This window comes from Pan troglodytes, chromosome 3 (assembly GCF_028858775.2).
Source record: "Pan troglodytes isolate AG18354 chromosome 3, NHGRI_mPanTro3-v2.0_pri, whole genome shotgun sequence".
NCBI classification, from domain to species: domain Eukaryota; kingdom Metazoa; phylum Chordata; class Mammalia; order Primates; family Hominidae; genus Pan; species Pan troglodytes.
The window spans coordinates 58,956,425-58,983,255 of record NC_072401.2 but is presented as its reverse complement, the minus strand read 5'-3'; the positions used below and the strand labels follow the sequence as shown (position 1 = coordinate 58,983,255).

Sequence of the window (26,831 nt, the reverse complement as noted above, 5' to 3'; positions counted from 1 at the left end):
ACCTATCAATAATTCAGAAACAATCTCCCTCTTCCAATTCCTTCTTTACCATTACATATTCTAGCCTAGATATTTTCTTTTTCTTTTTTTTTTTTTTGAGACGGAGTCTTGCTTTGTCGCTAGGCTGGAGTGCAGTGGTGTGATCTTGGCTCACTGCAAGCAACCTCTGCCTCATGGGTTCAAGTGATTCTCCTGCCTCAACCTCCTGAGTAGCTGGGATTACAGGCACATGCCACCATGCCCAGCTAATTTTTGTATTTTTAGTAGAGATGGGGTTTCACCATGTCGGCCAGGACGGTCTCGATCTCTTGACCTTGTGATTTGCCCGCCTCAGCCTCTCAAAGTGCTGGGATTACAGGCGTGAGCCACCGTGCCTGGCTTAGCACAGATATTTTCTGACAAATGTTTGCAGAATATGAATCTTCTTTAAGTTTAAGCAAGTAAAAATTGCTGAATGAGAAGAGATATGTTGGCCTTTGTCACTAATTTCTGTGTAATTCTGAGTAAAATGTTAGTTTTTTTGTAAACAGATAAAAGTCTCAAATTTTAATTTAGGGATGAAGATTACTAGCATCAGGCTCAGCGCCTAGATACCAAACACCAGCACCACCATCAGAACACCAAGAAAAAGATTTCCCTTCTCTGCTTATTTTATAATGAAAAACCAAAAAGCTAAAGTCACAGTATCAGTAGTCCTCCCCTTAACCACTATGGATACTTTACAAGATCCCTAGTGAATGCCTGAAACTGTGTATAGTACTGAGCCTTATATGTACTTTGTAGTACTGTCTGTACTATGTTTTTCTATACAGTATATTATAAACAAATACCATGGTGTTACCAGTGCATGGGAAATTATTAATGACTTTCAAAACTATATGTTGTATTTCTACTGTGCACCCCATAGGAAGGACTGCAGATAGAAAGCACATACCTGTGACAGAAGGTAGAAGAAAAAACCATTGAAACTCTCATGTGAGATAGCTGTGGCAAAATGTAGTCAAGATAAAAAAGAAATAAAATCAAAGTCTAGTATTTCCAAATTCCAAAATTCTGTTTTTGGATAGCTGATATCTCAGAAGTATATGTAGGTATTGATATCAGTATATCTGTGCTCTGTCAGGTTCAGTTGAAATGAGAGAAGTAGATGTAATTTAGGTGTTCTATTGTGTGGATGTCCCCAACAATTATCTTTTATTATTAATTCATTAATTAATTTATTTTGAAACGGAGTCTCCCTCTGTCACCCAGGCTGGAGTGCAGTGGCACGATCTCAGCTCACTGCAACCTCCACCTCCTGGGTTTAAGTGATTCTCCTGCCTCAGCCTCCCAAGTAGCTGGGATTACAGGCACATGCCACCACGCCAGGCTAATTTTTGTATTTTTAGTAAAGACAGGTTTCACCATGTTAGCCAGGTCTCAGTCTCCTGACCTCGTGATCTGCCTGCCTCAGCCTCCCAAAGTGGTGGGATTACAGGCATAAGCCACTGCGCCTGGCTATCCCCAACAATTATCTAACCCTTCTGGACCAGATGTTTAAATTGACCGAGAAAGACCAATCCAACTCAACTCCAAGCTCCCTCAAATTTTGAGTAAATCTGAAACAGTTGACCACGTATGAAAATGTAGGGAGTTCTGATACACATATAGCTTCTTGTGAAGGTGAAAGTAATACCACCAAAAAATAAATAAAACAACAAGAAAGAAAGTGATACCACTACTAACAAGGGGATTTTTATCAAGATTAAATGAGTTAATTTACTAGAACAGACCCTAAAACATGGGAATGGCTATGTAAGTGTTGGCCATATTATTATTTTTACTGTTGTTAATGAGGCTATCAATATTTTAGTTGCCAGATAGCAGAAACTGTCAATAGACAGCTTATTCCATTGGAATTTTTATAAACAGAAGGGAAATTCTGGAATTGTGCTTAGATAAAAGTACAACAGCTATGAACTGGGTTTGAAAAGATGGAACCAATTTCCTTTTTTTTTCCTAGCCACATCTCTTAAAATTTGTGTTTTATGACAAAAGAGATTGTCCTCACTCAAAATTAGGCTCAATGACTACACCACACTTTTTTTTTTTTTTTGAGACAGAGTCTTACTCTGTTGCCTCTGAGCACAGAGGTATGACCTCAGCTCACTGCAGTCTCTGCTTCCCGGGTTCAAGCAATTCTCGTGCCTCAGCCTCCCAAGTAGCTGGTATTACAGGTGTGCACCACTACGCCAAGCTAATTGTATTTTTAGTAGAGACAAGGTTTCAGGATGTTGGCCAGGCTGGTCTCGAACTCCTGGACTCAAGTAATCCACCCACTTCGGCCTCCCAAAGTGCCGGTATTACAGGTGTGAGCCACCGCACCTGGCCCACACACCATTTTTTAATACAGTATGGTCAATCAACTGGAAACCACAAATCTAAATTATGCAAAGGAAATATGTAAAAATATGAAAGTCTTCTCAGAAAGATATATTTTTTACTGCCACTCCACCTATTTTTCTCTATTTTATGATGATTTAAAAGTAAAACGACATTGCTTTTATAATGAAAAAAGCAACACATTTTCTTTTATTTGTTTTTGAGATAGGGTCTTGTTGTTTTGCCCAGGCTGGAGTGCAGTGGCATGATTATGGCTTACTGTAGCCCAGGCTCAAGCAATCCTCATGCTTCAACCTCCCCAGATTTTGGGATTACAGCAATTTCCTTCCGAAAATCTTTTTGTCCTTTTTTGACACTGATTTGAATGGAGCCCAGGTGGGAAGTGAGCAAATACTTTTGGGACTGAACAACATCCAATAACTATGAAAGGGGTTAGACATTCTAGTCTTGTCACTGGTGTCTCAGTAGCCACTGTGTCATAGTTTGTAAAAGTATTAATCTATCAGGTAGGCTTATGTTTAAATTATATACTTATTCATATGGAAAACTATCCATAGGCAGATAAATGGAATAATTTATATATTTTAAATCCAAATTTCATTTAAAAATAAGCAATCTATGTGCACAGTTAAAATTTTTAAAAAGTGGGGGTGGAGCCAAGATGGCCAAATAGGAACAGCTCCGGTCTACAGCTCCCAGTGTGAGTGATGCAGAAGACGGGTGATTTCTGCATTTCCAACTGAGGTACGGGGTTCATCTCACTGGGGATTGTTGGACAGTGGGTGCAGGACAGTGGATGCAGCGCACCAAGCGTGAGCTGAAGCAGGGCGAGGCATCGCCTCACCCAGGAAGCTCAAGGGGTCAGGGAATTCCCTTTCCTAGTCAAAGAAAGGGGTGACAGATGGCACCTGGAAAATCGGGTGACTCCCACCCTAATACTGCACTTTTCCAACTGTCTTAGCAAACGGCACACCAGGAGATTATATCCCACGCTTGGCTTGGAGGGTCCTATGCCCACGGAGCCTCGCTCATTGCTAGCACAGCAGTCTGAGATCAAACTGCAAGGTGGCAGTGAGGCTAGGGGAGGGGCGCCCGCCATTGCCGAGGCTTGAGTAGGTAAACAAAGCAGTCAGGAAGCTCCAACTGGGTGGAGCCCACTGCAGCTCAAGGAGGCCTGCCTGCCTCTGTAGACTCCACCTCTGGGGGCAGGGCATAGCCAAACAAAAGGCAGCAGAATCCTCTGCAGACTTAAATGTCCCTTTCTGACAGCTTTGAAGAGAGTAGCGGTTCTCCCAGCACACAGCTGGAGATCTGAGAACAGACAGACTGCCTCCTCAAGTGGGTCCCTGCCCCCGAGTAACCTAACTGGGAGGCACCCCCCAGTAGGGGCAGACTGACACCTCACATGGCCGGGTACTCCTCTGAGACAAAACTTTCAGAGGAATGATCAGGCAGCAACATTTGCTGTTCACCAATATCTGCTGTTCTGTAGCTTCCGCTGCTGATACCCAGGCAAACATGGTCTGGAGTGGACCTCCAGTAAACTCCAACAGACCTGCAGCAGCTGAGGGTCCTGACTGTTAGAAGGAAAACGAACAAACAGAAAGGACATTCACACCAAACCCCATCTGTACGTCACCATCATCAAAGACCAAAGGTAGATAAAACCACGAAGTTGGGGAAAAAACAGAACAGAAAAACTGGAAACTCTAAAAATCAGAGTGCCTCTCCTCCTCCAAAGGAACGCAGCTCCTCACCAGCAATGGAACAAAGCTGGACAGAGAATGACTTTGACGAGTTGAGAGAAGAAGGCTTCAGATGATCAAACAACTCCGAGCTAAAGGAGGAAGTTCGAACACATGGCAAAGAAGTTAAAAACCTTGAAAAAAAATTAGATGAATGGCTAACTAGAATAACCAATGCAGAGAAGTCCTTAAAAGACCTGATGGAGCTGAAAACCAAGGCATGAGAACTACGTGACAAATGCCCAAGCCTCAGTAGCCGATTTGATCAACTGGAAGAAAAGGTATCAGTGATGGAAGCTCAAATGAATGAAATGAAGCGAGAAGAGAAGTTTAGAGAAAAAAGAATAAAAAGAAATGAACAAAGCCTCCAAGAAATATGGGACTATGTGAAAAGACCAAATCTAGGTCTGATTGGTGTACCTGAAAGTGACAGGGAGAATGGAACCAAGTTGGAAAACACTCTGCAGGATATTATCCAGGAGAACTTCTCGAATCTAGCAAGGCAGGCCAACATTCAAATTCAGGAAATACAGAGAACACCACAAAGATACTCCTCGAGAAGAGCAACTCCAAGACACATAATTGTCAGATTCACCAAAGTTGAAATGAAGGAAAAATGTTAAGGGCAGCCAGAGAGAAAGGTCGGGTTACCCTCAAAGGGAAGCCCATCAGACTAACAGCTAATCTCTTGGCAGAAACTCTACAAGCCAGAAGAGAGTGGGGGCCAATATTCAACATTCTTAAAGAAAAGAATTTTCAACCCAGAATTTCATATCCAGCCAAACTAAGCTTCATAATTGAAGGAGAAATAAAATCCTTTACAGACAAGCAAATGCTGAGAGATTTTGTCACCACCAGGCCTGCCCTATAAGAGCTCCTAGGAAGAAACTGCATCAAATAACGAGCAAAATAACCAGCTAACACCATAATGACAGGATCAAATTCATGCATAACTATATTAACCTTAAATGTAAATGGGCTAAATGCTCCAATTAAAAGACACAGACTGGCAAATTGGATAAAGACTCAAGACCCATCAGTGTGCTATATTCAGGAAACCCATCTCAGGTGCAGAGACACACATAGGCTCAAAATAAAGGGATGGAGGAAGATCTACCAAGCAAATGGAAAACAAAAAAAGGCAGGGGTTGCAATCCTAGTCTCTGATAAAGCAGACTTTAAACCAACAAAGATCAAAAGAGACAAAGAAGGCCATTACATAATGGTAAAGGGATCAATTCAACAAGAAGAACTAACTATCCTAAATATATATGCATCCAATACAGGAGCACCCAGATTCATAAAGCACGTCCTTAGTGACCTACAAAGAGACTTAGACTCCCACACAATAATAATGTGAGACTTTAACACCCCACTGTCAACATTAGACAGATGAATGAGGCAGAAAGTTAACAAGGATATCCAGGAATTGAACTCAGCTCTGCACCAAGCGGACCAAATAGATATCTACGGAACTCTCCACCCGAAATCAACAGAATATACATTCTTCTCAGCACCACACCACACTTATTTCAAAATTGACCACATAGTTGGAAGTAAAGCACTCCTCAGCAAATGTAAAAGAACAGAAATTATAACAAACTGTCTCTTAGATCACAGTGCAATCAAACTAGAACTCAGGATTAAGAAGCTCACTCAAAACTGCTCAACTACATGGAAACTGAACAACCTGCTCCTGAATGACTACTGGGTACCTAACGAAACGAAGGCAGAAATAAAGATGTTCTTTGAAACCAACGAGAAAAAAGACACAACATACCAGAATCTCTGGGACACATTCAAAACAGTGTGTAGAGGGAAATTTATAGCACTAAATGCCCACTAGAGAAAGCAGGAAAGATCTAAAATTGACACCCTAATGTGCACATGTACCCTAAAACTTAAAGTATAAAAAAAAAAAAAAAGAACTAGAGAAGCAAGAGCAAACACATTCCAAAGCTAGCAAAAGGCAAGAAATAACTAAGATCAGAGCAGAAATGAAGGAAATAGAGACACAAAAAACCCTTCAAAAAATCAATGAATCCAGGAGCTGGTTTTTTGAAAAGATCAACAAAATTGATAGACCGCTAGCAAGACTAATACAGAAGAAAAGAGAGAAGAATCAAATAGATGCAATAAAAAATGATAAAGGGGATATCACCACCATCCCACAGAAATACAAACTACCATCAGAGAATACTATAAACACCTTTACGCAAATAAACTAGAAAATCTAGAAGAAATGGATACATTCCTCAACCCATACACCCTCCCAAGAATAAACCAGGAAGAAGTTGAATCTCTGAATAGACCAATAACAGGCTCTGAAATTGAGGCACTAATTAATAGCTTACCAACCAAAAAAGTCCAGGACCAGATGGATTCACAGCCGAATTCTACCAGAGGTACAAGGAGGAGCTGGTACCATTCCTTCTGAAACTATTCCAATCAGTAGAAAAAGAGGGAATCCTCCCTAACTCATTTTATGAGGCCAGCACCATCCTGATACCAAAGCCTGGCAGAGACACAACAAAAAAAGAGAATTTTAGACCAATATCCCTGATGAACATCGATGCAAAAATCCTCAATAAAATACTAGCAAACCGAATCCAGCAGCACATCAAAAAGCTTATCCACCATGATCAAGTGGGCTTCATCCCTGGGATGCAAGGCTGGTTCAACATATGCAAATCAATAAACATAATCCAGCATATAAACAGAACCAATGACAAAAACCATATGATTATCTCAACAGATGCAGAAAAGGCCTTTGACAAAATTCAACAATACTTCATGCTAAAAACTCTCAATAAATTAGGTATTGATGGGATGTATCTCAAAATAATAAGAGCTATCTATGACAAACCCACAGCCAATATCATACGGAATGGGCAAAAACTGGAAACATTCCCTTTGAAAACTGGCACAAGACACGGATGCCCTCTCTCACCACTCCTATTCAACATAGTGTTGGAAGTTCTGGCCAGGGCAATCAGGCAGAAGAAGGAAATAAAGGGCATTCAATTAGGAACAGAGGAAGTCAAATTGTCCCTGTTTGCAGATGACATGATTGTATATCTAGAAAACCCCATCGTCTCAGCCCAAAATCTCCTTAAGCTGATAAGCAACTTCAGCAAAGTCTCAGGATACAAAATCAATGTGCAAAAATCACAAGCATTCTTATATACCAATAACAGACAAACAGAGAGCCAAATCATGAGTGAACTCCCATTCACAATTGCTTCAAAGAGAATAAAATACCTAGGAATCCAACTTACAAGGGATGTGAAGGACCTCTTCAAGGAGAACTACAAACCGCTGCTCAATGAAATAAAAGAGGATACAAACAAATGGAAGAACATTCCATGCTCATGGGTAGGAAGAATCAATATCATGAAAATGGCCATACTGCCCAAGGTCATTTATATATTCCATGCCATCCCCATCAAGCTACCAATGACTTTCTTCACAGAATTGGAAAAACTACTTTAAAGTTCATATGGAACCAAAAAAGAGCCCGCATTGCCAAGTCAATCCTAAGCCAAAAGAACCAAGCTGGAGGCATCACACTACCTGACTTCAAACTATACTACAAGGCTACAGTAACCAAAACAAAATGGTACTGGTATCAAAACAGAGATATAGACCAATGGAACAGAACAGAGCCCTCAGAAATAATGCTGCATATCTACCACCATCTGATCTTTGACAAACCTGACAAAAACAAGAATGGGGAAACGATTCCCTATTTAATAAATGGTGCTGGGAAAACTGGCTAGCCATATGTAGAAAGCTGAAACTGGATCCCTTCCTTACACCTTATATAAAAATTAATTCAAGATGGATTAAGGACTTACAGGTTAGACCTAAAACCATAAAAACCCTAGAAGAAAACCTAGGCAATACCATTCAGGACATAGGCATGGGTAAGGACTTCCTGTCTAAAACACCAAAAGCAATGGCAACAAAAGCCAACATTGACAAATGGGATCTAATTAAACTCAAGAGCTTCTGCACAGCAAAAGAAACTACCATCAGAGTGAACAAGCAACCTACAGAATGGGAGAAAATTTTTGCAACCCACTCATCTGACAAAGGGCTAATACCCAGAATCTACATTGAACTCCAACAAATTTACAAGAAAAAAACAAACAACCCCATCAAAAAGTGGGCAAAGGATATGAACAGACATTTCTCAAAAGAAGACATTTATGCAGCCAACAGACACATGAAAAAATGCTCATCATCACTGGCCATCAGAGAAATGCAAATCAAAACCACAATGAGATACCATCTCACACCAGTTAGAATGGTGATCATTAAAAAGTCAGGAAACAACAGGTGCTGGAGAGGATGTGGAGAAATGGGAACACTTTTACACTGTTGGTGGGACTGTAAACTAGTTCAACCATTGTGGAAGTCAGTGTGGCGGTTCCTCAGGGATCTAGAACTAGCAATACCATTTGACCCAGCCATCCCATTACTGGGTATATACCCAAAGGATTATAAATCATGCTGCTAGAAAGACACATGCACACGTATGTTTACTGCAGCACTATTCACAATAGCAAAGACTTGGAACCAACTCAAATGTCCAACAATCATAGACTGGATTAAGAAAATGTGGCACATATATACCATGGAATACTATGCAGCCATAAAAAATGATGAGTTCATGTCCTTTGTAGGGACATGGATGAAGCTGGAAACCATCACTCTCAGCAAACTATCACAAGGACAAAAAACCAAACACCACATGTTCTCACTCATAGGTGGGGATTGAACAATGAGAACACATGGACACAGGAAGGGGAACATCACACACCAGGGCCCGTTGTGGGGTGGGGGGAGGGGGGAGGGATAGCATTAGGAGATATACCTAATGTTAAATGACGAGTTACTGGGTGCAGCACACCAACATGGCACATGTATACAGATGTAACTAACCTGCACGTTGTGCACATGTACCCTAAAACTTAAAGTATAATAAAAAATAATTTGTAAAGTATGAATGATTCAGTGATAAGTCTTCCTCCCTATGCCTTCTCTAGTTCCCCTTCCTGGAAGCAAATAGTGCTTTTAATTGCTCATGTATCCTTCAAGAGATGCTTTATGCACATGCAAATAAATACCCAGATAGAGTCCCAATGTTATTGTGTAAGAAGAATGATGTCATAAGGAATTTGTGAAGCCTGAAATCTGTCTTAATAGAAATATATCCTGGGTAAGTATGCTTCTCTATTTTTAATGTTCCAAAAAAGAAGGAATGCCATCAATCATTCTATAATTACTGAGTTCCTACTATGTGTAAGGCACCATGCCAGATGCTGTTTGTACTGTCAAGTTGCCTTTACAATTTTTCATATTTATGTCTTGTTGATTCAGATTTGTCCTCGAACATTCCTATCTCAGAAAGACCTTCCTTGACCCCCCCACTTGAAAGCAGCTATCCCTTGCCCTGTCAACTCTATCACATCTCTGTGCTTTATTTCTTCTAGGGCTAAAGGGATTCTACAATTTCTCACTATGTCTTCCTTTTGAGGTGAAAGGGAGTGCTGTTATCATTATAGAAGGATAACAGGGGTAAATTGGCAATGTGACCTGGGACAGTTGGACACCCTCTTCATAGCATTTATCACTTCATTGCATTTAGCATTCCAAGATAATGGACATTATTTTGTCCACTTATTTGTTTACTTGTAAGTTCCATGAAGCAGGAACTTTTCTTGTTCTAGGAATCCATCACCCAGAAGAGTTCTTGACACAAAATAAGTAGGTTCTTAATAAATATTGGTTGACTGAATGGATGACCCAACCATGCCCCATATTCTGTGGTAGAACTGAGCATCCTTTGGTTGGCACTGGTAAATTGAAATGCCATGAAGGCACATTTGCTCAGAGTGCTCTTTCCCTAAGCAGAGGGGAAAAAGGAGCCAACATTTAATATTCAGATTTTGATTTGCAGTGTTTTCCGTGAAGACATGAGTCTGGTAGATGGGTACTAGCAACATCAACTGTTTTGTTACTTGCAAGGAGACTGAGGTACTGTGGTCTCCAAGATAGGCCTGGTCTAAAGAGCAGACCAGTGGGATGTGAACGGTAATAGGCCAGTTGGATCTGGTGGTCGGTTAGTCCATAGGGAAACCTGTCTCCAAGCAATGGAACAGCTGAATCCGCATGACTTGGTCCATAGGCCAAAAAGGAGGAACAGCTTTTAAGTGGCCTGCCATGTAGGCCCATTCAATTCCCAAGGAGGCAGGAAGCCAGTGGGATACAAAGGAAAAAACACCTTTCTGTGTCTGGGAAGTCGCTAGTCTGATCACGCGTATGTACATTTCACACACACACACACACACACACTCACATTATGAGAGTCCAAGGGCCCCAAGAGTCTGTTCTGATAGAGAAGTCTAACATAATTCTCTACCACCGTACCTAAAACCAGACCAATCTTTTAAATCAGGGGCCTGGGTTTTAGTGGCTTAGTAGCTCATTTTAAGTTTTCCTTCTCCTTCCAAACAGAGAGGTCTGTGTCCTGTGTTATGCTGATCTATGGGAGAATTCCTGTAGGAGGAAGGGGCTGAAACATTGGCCTAAGGTTATTAAACAGAGCTTTCGTAATAAATATGTTGACACCATTTCTGAAAGATTTGCATATTTCTCTATCACATATTGTTCAATTTTATTAGAGGAAATCATTCTGGTATCCTGTTGGAATTGCCGAATTTTGGGGTATTATCTTAAGCGCCTTGATTTTAATGCTGTGGGAACTGAGACTCAGATTAAATAACCTGCCTTCCTTGACATTAACTGAGATAAGCTCCTGTTTTCAGAAGTTAGAACCCTCTACTGATATTTGACTTCAGGCATGTGTTTTAAAAATGACAGTTGGATATGGTTGAGAGCTCAGTTGCTAAAGCTGTGAAGCAACTTGGGACACACGTTTAACCAAATAAAATTATTTTCCCCAGCTCATGCTGTGCTGACAGCTTCCAAAAACTGTGTTCACCTTCATTCTCTCCTCATAAAAAGGGGCTACAGGTATTTTTAAACCTGGGGTTTGAGGAAGAGAATGTTAATTATAAATCTAGATTAGTTGAATGTATTCAAGAGTTTGCCAGACTGAATATGAATACTCGTGGAGTGTAAGTGAAACAAAAATGAGGCCTTTGGTGACCTATTATCTATCGATCTATATCTATCTATCTTTCATCCCAGATTGGTTTTAGAATGAGAAGAACAAAAGTTGCTTTTTCTCGTTTCTTACTCTTACACAATGAAGTGGTTAACAAAATTGATACAGAGTGACAACTTTAATGATCATTCTGTTGCAAACAACTACAAGTCCAAACAAATATCAGCACAAAGAAAATCTCTATTCTGTGTAGCAAAATGTTGGTCAGACTTTCGCCAATGAGCCACCTATTTAAAAAGGACTTGATATTGACAAACATCTCTGATCAGTCTTTGACGTTTATAGTAACAAGCTGTAACGTTATCTCCTACCACCTTTCTGTTTAGGCCCCAATATGAAATGCCTATGAATGTTATAATTTTGTATAACTCCAGGAGAAACATCCAACAATATTTTTCACCTTTTTTCCTAATAGTGAAAAAATCCAAATATAATAGTTATATTTATGGATTCTGCTCTTTGTTGAACACAGTGCTTTACAGATAACATCTGGTGACAAGCCATCACTCTTCCTATTTTATGTAATGAGGAAACTTAAATACAGAGTCTTTAAGGACCTATTCAGTCACACAAATACTGAGAAAATTCTATGCTAATAATCCTATCCGCAGGTCACATCGGCACCTTACTTTCAATAATCAACGCAGGGCCGATCAATTGCATTATTCTACTACATACAACTTCTTGTTTTAGAATCAAAGAATGTCATGCCTATAAGCGACCAGAAATGCCTGGACTACCGAAAACTTTCATCTTCATTCTTCTTAGAGACATTATGTCGTCATCACCTGATGCCACTAGATGGTGCTTGTCATCGAAACAAAGGTCCTTCCTCCTTTCTGTTTTCTTTAGATGCCTATTAGGACCTTGGATGATACGAAAGAAATTTGATTAATAAGCTAAGTACTGGGCTGGTATTCTAAGAAGTCCTTTAGTACAGAGAGTTGTTGATTAAAAAGTAAACAAATCATTATCAGTAAAGCTTACTTACACCATTTTTCTAATTCCATCAGTTTTTCTGCTCATTCTTCTTGTCACCAAGCCGTGTGAACCCCAAGACAAAAAGAACTAATAAATCTTTCTTTGTGCTTATGAGAATCAAGAGACATAGCACAAGTTTTAGGAGAGGTGAACAAAAATCTCAGGATTCATTGTTATCACCCGGAAAAGCAATCGAAAGTGATCACATGCAGAGTTTATAAGAAAAATTAATCAATGACCTTTCAAAGGAAAACACATATATCTCAACTACTGGACACTAATCAATAGGAAAGGAAATAGAACACTCTTTTAATTGTGGGATAGCAAACATCAAGTAATGAAAATGATAACAGAGGTTGTCAACGCTTTGCCAAAGACTCTTTTTCTCATTAATTTAAGACACATACCAAATCTCACCTCTATAGTACTCTCATTGTCTCCCTGCCTTCCACCCCACAAACCAACTTTATGCTCCTTTTAGGGTAAATTCTTGCCAATCTTTGTACTGAAATGCCTTCAGGAGTTACCTATTTAACTTATGTGAAGGAGAGTTTGATATATTTTGCAGCAGAATGCTTGAAAAATGTGTTTCTTGGACTTTTTCTTTCTTATTCACCAGCACTGAGTGTTCATGGCTGCTTCACGATTATAATGAGAAATTGCCAGCTATGTTGAAATACATAATCCACAGTGTGAAAAACTGCTGAACAGCAGTGGCAAATTTTTAATACAAAAGTGACTTCCCTTTGCCTGTTAGCTTACTTTGCGGTTGCTGATTCTTGCTAACTGCCTGCTCAGGGAGTGAAAGTTAATTTTAACATTAGCCTAGAAACAGAATATAATGATTTAGGTGAAAACTTTAAAGCTAAATTTTTGTTTTATCTTTGGTTTTGAGTTTCCCATGAAAAATTCCCAGTGATATATCACTGCACTGGGTTTTGTAGAATGTGTGAACATATATGTGAGCCAGATGTGACAACAGACACATGACAGTACATTTTAATTTCAAACATCAGATTGGGGTGTTTCCTTGTGCCTTCTGAGCATTAACTAAGGGTTTTAAAGATAAAAACTTTTTAAAAGACACAAGCTCCATACCTGCTTTCCAAGCACTGGTGAGGCACCATGGATCTCTGGATCTCTTCCAGTTTTGAATACTAGAAAGAAAAGCCTCTGTCCTCAAATTATTTCCTCCCTACCCTCATTTTTTTTTCTCTTGGAGGTCCTATAAGCTATAGCTTTGTATTGAAGAAATACTGGGAACCAGGAGCAGTTGGTATGTTAAATTATTTCTCTTGAGCTTTATGCATTTTGGTGGCTACTGTTGAAAACACAGTTTGGTCAGTGATGTCCACATACACATTACATATAATATGTATTACTAGAAAATGATATACACTTGCATGATATACCATGTGGTTGCAATCCATTAAGTGACTACTCTCTAGCAGTACCCAGAACAATAGATGGTGTGTCTGTGCTGACAGTCTGTTCATATCTTAATGGTTTACTTATGATTCAATAGTTTACCGATGGCAATGGTGCTGGATCACTGATATATTATTTGCTTGGCAAAGAGTACTTGAACCTCATTATTAGACTTAGGAACAGAATAAATACAAATAATCACTTTGCTAAGGCTGTTTTCCTAACTCCCAAGGAAGACAGAAAGGCATCAGTGACATAAGTGAAGGACACAGTTGACAACCACGTTATCTTCAGACATCTTTTGTTAAAGGTGAACAATTACTTAATACTGTGTTATGGCAGCACTCTATACGCCCCAAGTTTTATAAAGTAGAGTCAAGAGTGATCTGAGCTGGGAAACTCACGCAATTTTAGTTCTGCATGGAAGCACAGGCTCTCCCCACTGGGGAACTCTTTTGAGTAGGACAAAAAGCTGGACCTAGGACCCAGCCCAGGGCGTGAGAGAGAAGGAACCCGGGAGGCAAGAGCGGCCGGTCCGGAGCCGGGTCCTCCGCCAGCTCCGGGCGGGCGCTGCGCACAGAGCCCAAGCCCCCAGCGGAGGCGGCGCGTCTCGAGGCCCCTCCCCGCTGCCGATGCCCGGGCGGCTGACGCCGAGCAGCGGCCCGGAGCGGTGGGGGCCGGGCTGGCGGGCGCGAGCGAGGGCAGGGCAGGGGGCCGGCCGAGGCCACTTACGGCTTTAAATATGGATCGCAGGCTCGCGCTCGCGGCACAGCCTCCGCCGCGGCCGCCTTCCGTGAGCCCCCGCACCCCGGCTTGCTCCCGAGGGGCGCCTGGGCTGGGCTCCACTGCTGCAGTGTTAGTTACTGGCAGGAACATCAGAGATCCCCATAAATATGCAGGAGCTGCAGGAGGCAAAGTAGAGTAGACGCCCGCGCTCTTACACACTCGCTCGCCGCGCACTACACGGGCCGTGTAGACATCCCCCCCCGCGCTACCTCTCCCCTTTCCTCGCGGGCCGTTCAGGTTGCAGTCCTGCCTGCTCCGAAGACCCTCCCGCCCCAGCGCCTTTGCCCCGCTCTCCCGCGCTCGCCTCTCTCCGGAGCGCGCACCCACCCAGGCGGCAAAGTTGTGACCACTTGGGCGCGGGTGACTGGCGCCCCGCTCACTCCGCGCCCGGCGCAGACAACTTCCCGCGGCTCGGCCCCGCCGCGTCCCGGGCTCGCGCCTCCAGGGATTCCGCGGCCCCCCAGCCTCCAACCCCGGCGGCGCGCCGGGCAGCGCTTCGGTGGCGGCGGCGGCCGCGGTGGCAGCGAAGGCGGCGGCGGCGGCGGCAGTGGCCGCTGCAGCCCCACACTCCGCCGCCAAACTGGAGGAGCGACGGAAGCCAGACCCCAGGAGGTGAGCGCCTGGCCCCGGCAGCTGCCGGGAGGGTCGATGGGGTCCCTCGCTCCAAGGCGGAGGCGGGCGCGGGCCCGGGGCCGATTCCGTAGGGCGCGCAGGCGGCCTCAGCGCGCTCCTGGGAGGGAGAGAGAGGTCAATTGCGGGCCGGGCATCCCCTGAGCTGGGCGCGGGCGGTGTGTGGAGGCTGCTTCCGCGGAAAAGTACTTTTTTTTTCCTTCTTAGGGTTTAGAGGAAGAGTTTGGGTGGTCTGCTTTTCCCTCACTGCTAAGTCCCCTGCGCGCAACTGGGCGTCTTGACGAGGACTGCGGGGCCAGTTCTGCGGCGGGCTGGGCTCGGGCTCAGTGACACGTGTGTTGCTGTGAGCCTGGGTGGTCGCCCTGTGACCAGGCACCTGCTTGAGAGGAACACATCCCTAAACCCATCACAGGGGGAGATTTGGGGACTCTCGGTGCTACGGAGGCCGCGGCCCCCACTTCACTGCCAGCCCCAGGACGGAGCATTTACATCTCTCCCTGGCACGCCGAAGGCGGGGGGGTGAGTCAGGCAGATTCTCTGCAAGTGGCACACACACATTTATTTGCAATGGATTTGGCTAGGGGAGGCATAGGTTAAACTGGAATTTCTCTTGGCCAGCGACAGCGGAGCTCTTCCTCAGGTACTGGGCAGCATGTGAGTCTTGGCAAAGAGAGGTGATTTCTTTTTTCTTAAGTGCATTTTACTCAGCCGTTGCCAGTCCGTTAATAAGTCACCAGAGGAAGGCAGGACCTGGGAACTACATCAGCAAACCGCAGCAAGCACCATAAAGACAAAAGTTCTTATAGAACAAAAAGAAACCTTGAACTTGACGTGAAAGATGGAGGAAGCAGTTCTACCTCTGTTCTGTCACTTTTTTCAGCGCCCTGTAAAACTGTTTTTTCTACCCTTCCTTCCCTCTCAAGGCCCTACCTTCTCAGCATAATTGATCGCAGCAAGCTCTTTCCAACTTGACACTGAAGAGCAGCGACCCCTTTGGCTTACCCTCCCCATTTATTTTCCTGGTTCGCTTCAGTGCCCTGGAAAGTTGCTCCTAATGAGAAATCAAGAACACTGGGCTGTACTAAACGCTCATTGTCTCAAATCCTGCAACAGTTCCTTTCCTAAGAGACACTGTATTGTACTGTATTTCTCTTTTTTCTTGTATCTTGGGACTTGGAGTTGTAATACTACCTGAATTAAATTAATTAAAGTGTACATTGCTCATTTGGGCTTTTTTTTTTTCATTGTGATTTCAGTAGATTGGTCAATGCCATTAGAACAATATTCAGTAGCTTTTTATAGCCAATGTGATGTCTTTTGAAAACGTTTCTGACTACAGCTCTCTTTCTTGTGTCTTTCATATTAGCATGTAAATAATTTACATGGTCATTTTAGTACTTAGACTGAAGATATTAGTATAACTTCATTCAAAGGAAGTGTGCCTGTTTATTTTTCTATAGCTTTTATAGCTGAGAAAAAACTTTTACTTTCATTTTAAAGTTAAAAGTACTGATAGGATTCTGGTCTTTGTGGTAGATCTTGAAATTGAATGATTTGTTTTAACTGTATCCCACACTGTCAAGTAAGATGACAAAGAAACTCTCATATATGTAGATGAAGACAGGAAAGCAGTACCACTACATTATGAGCTGTTGAGGCAGAGAACATTTGTAGGAGTGGGGGTGACAAGGATAAGATGGGATATTTTGATAGTCCCAGGCATGTTAAAAAAACTGAAAACTAAGAAACCCCCAACATTTTGGATTTAAGTGTACTTCAGAATGAGGGTTTTGGTGCGATTTGCTCTTTTGGGGTCATTTCTGGAGACTTAAAAACATATATTAGACACCTTACCCAATGAGATTGACAGAATGTACTCTCAGTTTAGATTAATGTATTTTAGTTCACGTAGTCAATATTAAATAATTTTAGATGTTTGAATGTTAGTACTATGATTTCAGTCTTCTAAATGATTAAGAGACATTTTGGATTTACAAAAATGTTGTGTGAAAGAAATAAAGGCAATCAGATTTAGAGGAATAATGCGATAGAAATCGGGTAACCTTTGGGACAACTTCCAGTAGGCCCTGATGGTAATCTCATTTTTCGCTGAGTGCTGGCAGATACAGTTTTGAGGTTCTGATCCCTTGTTCTGATAACAAGAGTGATATCTGGCCATAGCTTACACCTTAAAGGAAAAGACAACACTTAAAGAAATTCACACTAGCTGGTGAATCATGTAAATAAACAGGATTCCTTGCCTGCCTCTGTGAGCGCTGTAGACCTCATATGAGGACTGCTATTGTTAGAGGAGAAGCGTCCTGAGAGACTCTGCTGGACTTAAGTGTGGCGAGATACATATCTGTTTCTTGGAGTTTCTTTGTGTTTATTTAAAATAATATGAATGAAATCTAAGACCGGAGTTGATAGATAAGATTGGGAGTGGAAAGAACAAACTGAGAAGAGGAAAATCTAATGATGATTAACATTTCTAAGTGTTTTTTTCTTGATTGCTAAATGAAGGAATCAGAATGCATGATTTGATGGGACAAAGGAAGCTATAAGCAGAACATGGATCTCAGTTGATGCTGTTTCCAAGGACAACCTGTGACTTACGAAATTTATGTATTTTTAGGGAGTCATTTAGCAAAATGGATAAAGAACATCCAGGAAGCTAGTAAGACTTTACAAAACTGGATCTTACTACTTTTACATAATGTAGGAATCTTAGAGGAAAGGAGGAATAAAGTTTTACTTGAGGTCAGCTAAGTTGTATTCCAAATACATTTTGCCTTTCTCCCAATATTTAAACTCTTGATACGTTTGGGTCACAAAAATGGAAAATATGCTGCTGTTCTTCTGACATGAAGATGATCTTTTTATCCTCAGTGCACAGCTTTGGTTATTTTTCCAGCAATAGGGATGGATTCTCCTTTACTCAGTTCTGTCTATGTATGTTTACACACACACACACACACACACACACACAGACACAACTCATTTGTAGAGGTGGCTGATTTAATTTTGTCGGAAGCCATATTAACTACTTTTGTAATACTTCTGTGGCAATGGCTTTTATTGCATTTGGTAGTCTCAGCAGTGCAATGACATTTCTAACAAGACATTGAAAATACAATGAGAGCCAGGTGCAGTGGTCCCAGATACTCTGGAGGCTGAGTTGGGAGGATCACTTAAGCATAGGAGTTCGAGGCTGTCATGTGCTCTAAAATTGTGCCCATAAAATTGGTATTAAATTGTGCCTGTGAATAGCTACTGCACCTCAGCCTGGGCAACATAGGGAGATCCTGTCTCTAAAAAATGAACAAGTGTATAAATGCTAATGGCTTTATTTACTTGCTGTGGCAAAGGAGAGATAAAACTTTTTCTTCCAGTCTTCCTAATGATGCCAATAATTTTATTCCTTAATGATAATGTCTTACTTGATGCTGAATATAGACGGTTCCAGACTTATTATGTTCCAGTTAAAATTTTTCAGAATTACAATGGTGTGAAAGCATTCACATTCAGTAGGATCTATACTTCGAGTACTGGTAACAACATTCTGTTTTTCACTTTCAGTACAGTATTCAATTAATTACATGAGCTATCCAATAGTTTATTTGTAAAATAGGTTAGGCTTTGTGTTAGATGATTTTGCCTAGTAGGCGAATGTAAATATTCTGAACACATTTAAGGTAGGTTAGGCTAAGCTATGATGTTTGGTAGGTTAGGTGTATTAGACACATTTTTGACTTGCAACATTTTCAATTTATGATGGGCTTATCAGGACATAACCCACCGTACATTTAGGAGCCTCTGTATTGGAAAAAGATAGTGGTAGAAACAGTAATGTTGAAACTATGTGCCTCTGTAGTTGTTTGTGTAAACCAAAACATCATCTTGTTCTTCTTTCCTGAAAACTAAGTAAATATAAGGGATTGTTATGCTTATTGAGATGAAGAGGAAACTATGAAAGAGAACTCTGTATGCTTTTCTTAAACTTAACTACAAATTATTGGTGGAGGTAGGAATGAGTATTTTAATCTTTTGACTGGTGATACATGTTTGTCGAATGACTGTCAATGAATGGGTGAATGTCCTTTTAGTCACAGCAGAAGATACTAAAGCAGATAAAAGTTTATCCTGTTTTAAAGTGATGGTTTCCATTTTCTGTTGGTAATACTGCTCAGTAGCAGTGCCCACTTGCCGCAACTTTATTTCAGTTTCTGCAATCCAGGGAGTATTTCATGAGAGAAGAATTTTCAGTTTGCGTGTACCAGTTTTAGCTACCATCTTGAGAGCTAACTTTTGTTTTTCATGTAGAATGAACATAGAAAGAAATTAAGTGAAATTAGGATGTTAAAGGAAATAAATAACCACCGATATTTTGGAGTTTTGTATTTTTACTTTGTGGATAATTGTGTGGAAAAGGTATACTCCTTGACTTGAATTTAACTCGAATTTCTGTATTAGAAACCTTAAGAAAGTTTTAAATAAAACTCCTAGTATGCTTTTTTGGGGATTAAAAAAATCAATATGAATAAAAATACAAAATGAGAAAGGAGTATGTTATGTTTAACACCGCTATAATATTCTATGAGTGACACAACTAGAAAAATCTCTTAATATGTTGAAGACGTCTTCTTATTTAAGAAGAAATTGGTGATTTCTTTTTTTAAAGTATATTCACTGATTAATATTCTTCTTAATACTGTTTGCAAGTAAGTAAACTTGTGGGATATGGACTTCTATGTTAGTTAATTCTAGCTTTGGCCTGGAGATCTGATATTCACTGATAAGATCTAGTAACAACTTCATCTATTTGGAACTCCTACATTTGTCATGTTCCCCAGCAAAAAAGTCTCTGAGCAGGCAAAATAGAGGGTAAAAAAATAAATACATTAAAAAGAATTCACTTTACTCCTAGGACATCCCTCAGAGTCAGTTTACTTTTAATACACATACTGTTCTATAATTGATTATAAAGTTTTTAATCCCATAGCAAACAGTAAACTACAAAGTAGAAGACGAAAATGGGCTTTATTGGCAAATACATAGAAAACATTGAAAAGTGCCTGAAAACAGCGTGGTAGTAAAGGAAGAGGTAGACAGAAGTAAGAACTAAAGCAAACACAGTGGTTGAGGACTATTTAGATTTGGACTCTTATAGCATCACTTCATTACACCCCCTTCTCCCTCCCCCACTTTCTCCGCTCTTCCTTATTTTCCCCTCCCCTCTTCCTTCTGTTAAGTTTTTATTGAAATACATATGGTCAGAAAATTGTATGTCATCATACCATCAGTAGACATCTCAGCGATTTACCTAAGTGAACATGTCCACATAACCAGTGCCAAGACCAAAATATAGACCATTGCTGGCATCCGGAAGTCTCCTCTAACTCCCTCTTCAAGTCATTACTTCCCACCAAGGTAACCACTCTCCTAATTTCTGAGATAATGGTTACTTTCACCTCTCATTGAACTTTCTGTCAGTTAATTACACGGTGTGTATTCTTGTGTGTGACTTCTTTTGCTCAACATTATGTTGTGAGATTCATTCTTGTTTTGTGTGAAGCATCAGTTTATTCTCATTGCTACATAGTGTTCCACTTTATAAGAACGCCACAGTACATTTATCCATTTTGTTCTTGATTTACTAATTTTGTTTGGGTTGTTAACAGTTTTTGGCCATTATGAATAGTGATGCTATGAGCATTCTTACGTATGTCTTTTGTGAACATGTCGCCCTGTCTGTCGCTCAGGCTGGAGTGCGGTGGCCGGATCTCGGCTCACTGCAAGCTCCGCCTCCCAGGTTCACGCCATTCTCCTGCCTCAGCCTCCCGAGTAGCTGGGACTACAGGTGCCTGCCACCACGTCCGGCTAATTTTTTGTATTTTTAGTAGAGACGGGGTTTCACCGTGTTAGCCAGGATGGTCTCGATCTCCTGACCTCGTGATCCGCCCGCCTTGGCCTCCCAAAGTGCTGAGATTACAGGCGTGAGCCACCGCGCCCGGCCCATATGGGAATTTCAGTTGTGTGTTTTCCCAGTTTAATTGATGGGACGGTTTTAGTGGATAGTGCCTTCCTTCAGAATTGGTGCTAATTCACATTCCTACCAGCATTGTGTGAGAGTATCATCTACCCCACATCCTTACAAAAGGGGTTTTGTATGTCTTTTTTAAAAACCATTCTATCGGATGTATAGTTGTATCACAGTGTAGTTTTAATTTGCATTTCTCAGAGTACCTTGTCTATCTTTTCATATGATTATTGTCTACACTTTTTCGTAAAGTACTTGTTCATGTTTTTTGCTCATGAAGTTTTTATCCAGTATCTTTTCCCAAGTAACGAAGATTTTAATACTTGGGGAGTTCAGTTCTTTTATTTGTTTAGAAGACTCAGCTAACCAGGCAAACTCATTCACCAATGCTTCCATCTGATAAGTAAACTCATGGGATAAAGAGATTACAAACATTTTGAACTTGTAAAGATGATAGTCTGGATCTTCGAAACTTTATCCCTAAAAAATAAAAAACCCAAACCAAAACAATATTAAATAACTTTAATACACTACTCAGAAACATGCAGAACTTGTCCTCAATGCTTTACATAAAAGTAGAGCATCTTGTAATGTTGTATTGCCCAATGACCAATGGAGATTTGTATTTGGAAGGTATGAATTGAACATCCAGCTCTCTTACTTATTAGTTGTTTTGAGAATTTAAAAAACATCCGTGTCTTTTTTCATTATTAAAATAATTATAAAACCTCATTCACAGAGGAGTTATGAGGAACAGTTAAAGTGATCTTTATGAAATCTTGTTCAGCACTGTAAATGGCCATACATGTTAGTTATTATTATTGTTATTGTATTCTTCAACATTCCTTATTCTTGAGTTGAATTATGCCAGCACTGAGAACAGTTCCTGGCATATTAATAAATGTTTGTTGGCTGAATGAATGACCACATTTAAGTATCTTTCTTAAACCGTTACTCTGAGTGACTCAAGCTGTGCTTTATATATTTTTTTTCTCTAGGACTTTTACTTTTTATTGCTAAAGCTGAGTTGGAACCAAGGTTCATCAAGCATCATATTGAAAAATTGAGTCTAAGAGCCAGCAGTTTGAGATCACCCATTTCTATATAGTTCATATTGAATTTATGCCTCCAAGTAACACACACGACTTGGAGAACCCTTGAAAATGATTACACTGCTCTTCACTCCATGAGTGATCCCCAAAGCTTACACACTGAATATTTTTAGCTTCTATAATTAGAATGGCCACAAATTTCCAGATTTAAAATATTACAGTGGGTTCTCCAGTGCTAATACTTTGGAAACCATGTTTTGTGTAAAATTGAACATTCAAGGATGAAGAATAGCTGAAAACTGGAGCTTTTATAGTACCTTTTCAGCTTAGTATAAATAAGGTGTTTCACAGATATGTTGATTATAATATGAAAGCAAACAACATACACCTTATATACATTTGTGTAAAGCAACAATTCTTAACCCTTTGATAGGTCTGATTTTCAGCTGTGGCTTGATGTTGTGACTATTCAAAAAGTGGTTTGGAGGCATATCATTTTTATTTTTAAATTAAATAGAATTAAAATGTGTATGATTTTTGTTTTGGGGAATTACATGATCTTCCTTTAAATAATAGTAGGTATCCCTTTGAAAAATCAGGCTTGCAGCAGAAGAAACTTGGATTTCTATATAGAAATCTAGTTAGATTTTCTTACCCAAAGACTGATGTTCTTTTCCTTTTTTCCTGTATTTGAGTTTTTTTTTTTTTTTAAAGAGCTTATGGGGGTCTTGGTTGTTTGCTGCCATCATTTAAGTATAGCTGTTCTGTGGTACTCAGAATACTGAGCATGTAACATTTTACTTCAGAATAACATAAGTCAGTCTACATTTTATAAGGACGTTTACATATTAGGTAGTATACCTTGTGTGCTTGACGCAAATGTGGCCAATTTAGGGTGATTTAGTGGAAAATGGAATCATCTGGTATAGTAAACAGCTTTTGTTTTCTGTTACAGACATAATGTTAGGAAAATTGAAATAAATACAAGGGGTAGTTATGGTGAACCCTGTTAAACTACTGTATTAAAAACAGTGAATTTCAGAAAAATCTCATCTGTTCTGAGTGATTTCATTCCTTTGAGAAGTTAAACTGGCTCTTTTTAAAACAAATGCATCCAGGCGTGCCTGGTTATTGCTTTATTTAAAGCTGGAAGCAAGGCTCCTTTCGGTTCTTACTTGACACATGGGATTTAAAAAACAAGGGTATACTACGGATTTAAGGAAGGATACCTGTTTAACAAATAGGATTATGACAATTAAACTATCTAAACTGATCTCCAAAGGGAATGGGATTAGCTCTTCCATTTCTTGTGCCCTTCAGCATGGAAATCTGTTGGCCTTATCGAAATATTCCTAATGTCTCTAATACAAACCAGGTTTTTGCACCTTCTACCCCAGAAGGATCAGGAACGAAGTCCTGAAAGTGATATTTGGTGAAATATGTTTTGTTCTGAGTGAGTAATCAGTGGGACCATCAGTTAGGCTGAAAGTTTCGTGGGATCTTGAGTGTTGATGGCTGCACTCCTGAAACTCTCTCCTTGAGTACTGTGTGACCACAGCTGCAGTGAGACATCACAGTTGAACTGCTTCACAAATTCCTTCGATTCCTTTGACCTCTGGAGACTCTGTCCTTAGGAATGTGAGATGAGCACTCACGATGTTAGCAGAGAGTAGGGCCTCATGGTAGGGACTTTGCTAAAGTACTGATTACAATTGCTTTGGAAAATGGCTGAGCATTAACGATTAAGCAGAAACACACAGCTCACACATTTGCACTTTCACAGGTTGAGCTCCATTGCCAGGGAAAAGGGAGAAGGCATATAGGAAATGTCTCAAAAGATTTAGATAAACTAGATAATTTCTCTTGAAAAATATATTAAGAAATGAAATAAAAACACCACTCCAAAAGCATCAGAAGAAAATATAGTTCAAACACTTACCTATTTTTATTGCCAAAACCTTAGGCAGTGAATTCTGCAGTTGAATTGATCACTTTATTGTTTTCTGCTTTGCACTGCCCTTTAATTGTTTCGTATGTGTTCATGTTGTCTACACAGTATACTTCCCCATGGTTCTCACAGTGGCCAGAAAATGCTTATTTAATGGAGGGATACTTAGTATTTTTAAAATGTGTACTGGCTGGGTGCGGTGGCTAACGCCTATAATCCCAGCTACTTGGGAGGCTGAGGCAGGAGAATCGCTGGAACCTGGGAGGCAGAGGCTGCAGTGAGCCGAGATTGCACCACTGTACTCCAGCCTGGGTGACAGAGCAAGACTCTGTCTCCAAAAAAAAAAAAAAAAAAAAAATGCAGACAGACCAGAGATGCCAAATTATCTTATCCAACTTTATTTAAACTGTATTTCTGGCTGGGCACGGTGGCTCACACATATAATCCCAGCACTTTGGGAAGCCGAGGTGGGCGGATTGTTTGAGGTCAGGAGTTCAAGACCAGTCTGAACAACATGGCGAAACCCCATCTCTACTAAAAATACAAAAATTACCCAGGCATGGTGGTGGGCACCTGTAATCCCAGCTACTTGGGAGGCTAAGACGGGAGAATTGCTTGAACCCGGTAGGTGGGGGTTGCAGTGAGGTGAGGTCACACCACTGCACTCCAGCCTGGGCGACAGAGCGAGATTCCGTCTCAAAAAAACAAAAACAAAACTGTATTTCTTCTGGAGATATTCCTCCAATGCAGTAGCTGTGATCATTGCTATTAGGCTTTTTACATACTTTTTGTGAAATTCATTGTAATGAAGTTTGGAACCCATATCTTTGGGGATGAGTCTTTGTTATTATGGTTTGTGATATGTTATAGTTTCTTGGAAAAATTAATTAACTTATTTTGATATGACTGTATTTGATCTGTTCTTTGAGTTGGATAAATTTTACTTATTGATTATTTGAGATTAAAAATGAATTGTTAGCACTTTTATAAATAACTTTTTGTTTTTAAACACAGGCTCACTAGAAGTTGCAAAAATACAGTGCAGAGAGTTTTTCTGTATGCTTTACTTAGCTTCCCCCAATGAACACCACTTTAAAGATGCCTAAAAAGGCCTTTACCTAATGGGTGCAGCACACCAACATGGCACATGTATACATATGTAACAAACCTGCATGTTGTGCACATGCACCCTAGAACTTAAAGTATAATAAAAAAAAGATTTATAAGGAATTGCAATTTTTATACTTGCTCTGAAGAAATATGTATTTATTAATCACTGATTATATGTATAACCACAGATTATAAAAAATAGAATTAGAGACACCTACTAACTCTCTATTTTTGGGGGTTGTGGGTTTCCATTGGAAAAGGTGCTCATGTGGCAGGCAAGAAGGAAGAGTCATTCATTCACTTATTTATTCATATCTCTGTGAATTTGGTGTTTGCCTCATTCAAATCATTTAAAAAATATTTATCATATTGATTACATTGAACTAAGAGTTTGAAGTCCAAATGTTGTTCCTATAAAATCTTTGGAAAATAGAATGCAAATAAAAGTGAATGAGAGTAGAACTTCTTTATGGTACAGGTATTAGGGCAGCATGATAACACTGGATTTTATGTAAAGGTGAGAGAACATCATTGTCCTATATATCTCTGTTAGGTGCATGTCATTACCTTACAATATATGTGAAAGCACAATATATTGAGACGTTTTAGAACAGATGTTTCATTTATTACATATGCATAATATTTCCAGTGAAATCTCAGTGTTTCACTACTCCTTAATATATTGATAAATATTACACTTGAACATGCATTTGAGTTCAATTATCTCTTAATAGGAATATTTAAATGCTGTATTTCTATGTTTGTCCATGTATCTGAACTTTATGCAGTCTTGTCTAGAATATTCCTTTGAGGGTTTGGTCTTGCACCTCAGGGCAGATGTAACTGGGAAGGGTCTAGAGAAACACGCTGCATATCATGAGAATGGAGGAGTTTCTTTAAGAGAACACACAGAAAGTTATTTGAATGCTTATGGTCTTGAACAATGAAGTGTGAAGTCTGAAAGGAGACCTCACCAAAGCCTGTAATGTCATGAACACTTTCCCCAAATCAAAGAATATCAGAACTAGGAGCACCACATATAAGAGAGAAATAGGCTGGGTGCCTCATGCCTGTAATCCTTGTGCTTTAGGAGGCTGAGGCAGGAGGATTGCTTGAGGCCAGGAGTTTGAGACCAGCCTGGGCAGCATAGTGAGACCCTGTCTCTACAAAATAAAAAATAATAAAAAAATACATAACTGAGAGAAGTAGGTTTAGCTTAAATTTTTAAAAAGTTTAAGTTTATACAGTGGGCATTTATGTGAGCAGATGTTTTTACCACAAGAGGAGAAACTGGATACTCTAACAGGAGAAGGTCCAGAGCAAATCACTGGGTGGATTAAGTATTTATACAATTTAAAAGAGAAGATGGACATTTGGTAAATAGACCTAATCTTTTGGGTGGTTATTCTTTCTTTACTCAGGACTTTACCCAGGATTATCCTCTTTTCACAGAACTTTCTTCAAGTCACTTATCATTTTGTAGAATAATTTCCTGTTCTTTGATGTCGTCAGGTGTCACTGAAAGTTGGTCTAG

At 40.2% G+C, this 26,831-nt stretch overlaps 1 protein-coding gene across 2 annotated transcripts in view; it reads left to right on the top strand.

Moving 5' to 3' along the window:
* The window catches only part of SLC4A4 (solute carrier family 4 member 4), a 475,003-nt gene that overhangs the window by 75,413 nt on the left and 372,759 nt on the right, over nt 1-26,831 (top strand). The window contains exon 1 of one of the 2 annotated variants that reach the window (XM_517243.8): nt 14,497-15,129. The exons of the other annotated variant lie outside the window; for it this stretch is intronic. The gene's annotated coding sequence lies outside the window, so the exon portion shown is untranslated. Of the gene's footprint in view, nt 1-14,496; nt 15,130-26,831 lie in introns of those variants that run through there. 2 annotated transcript variants of the gene reach the window in all.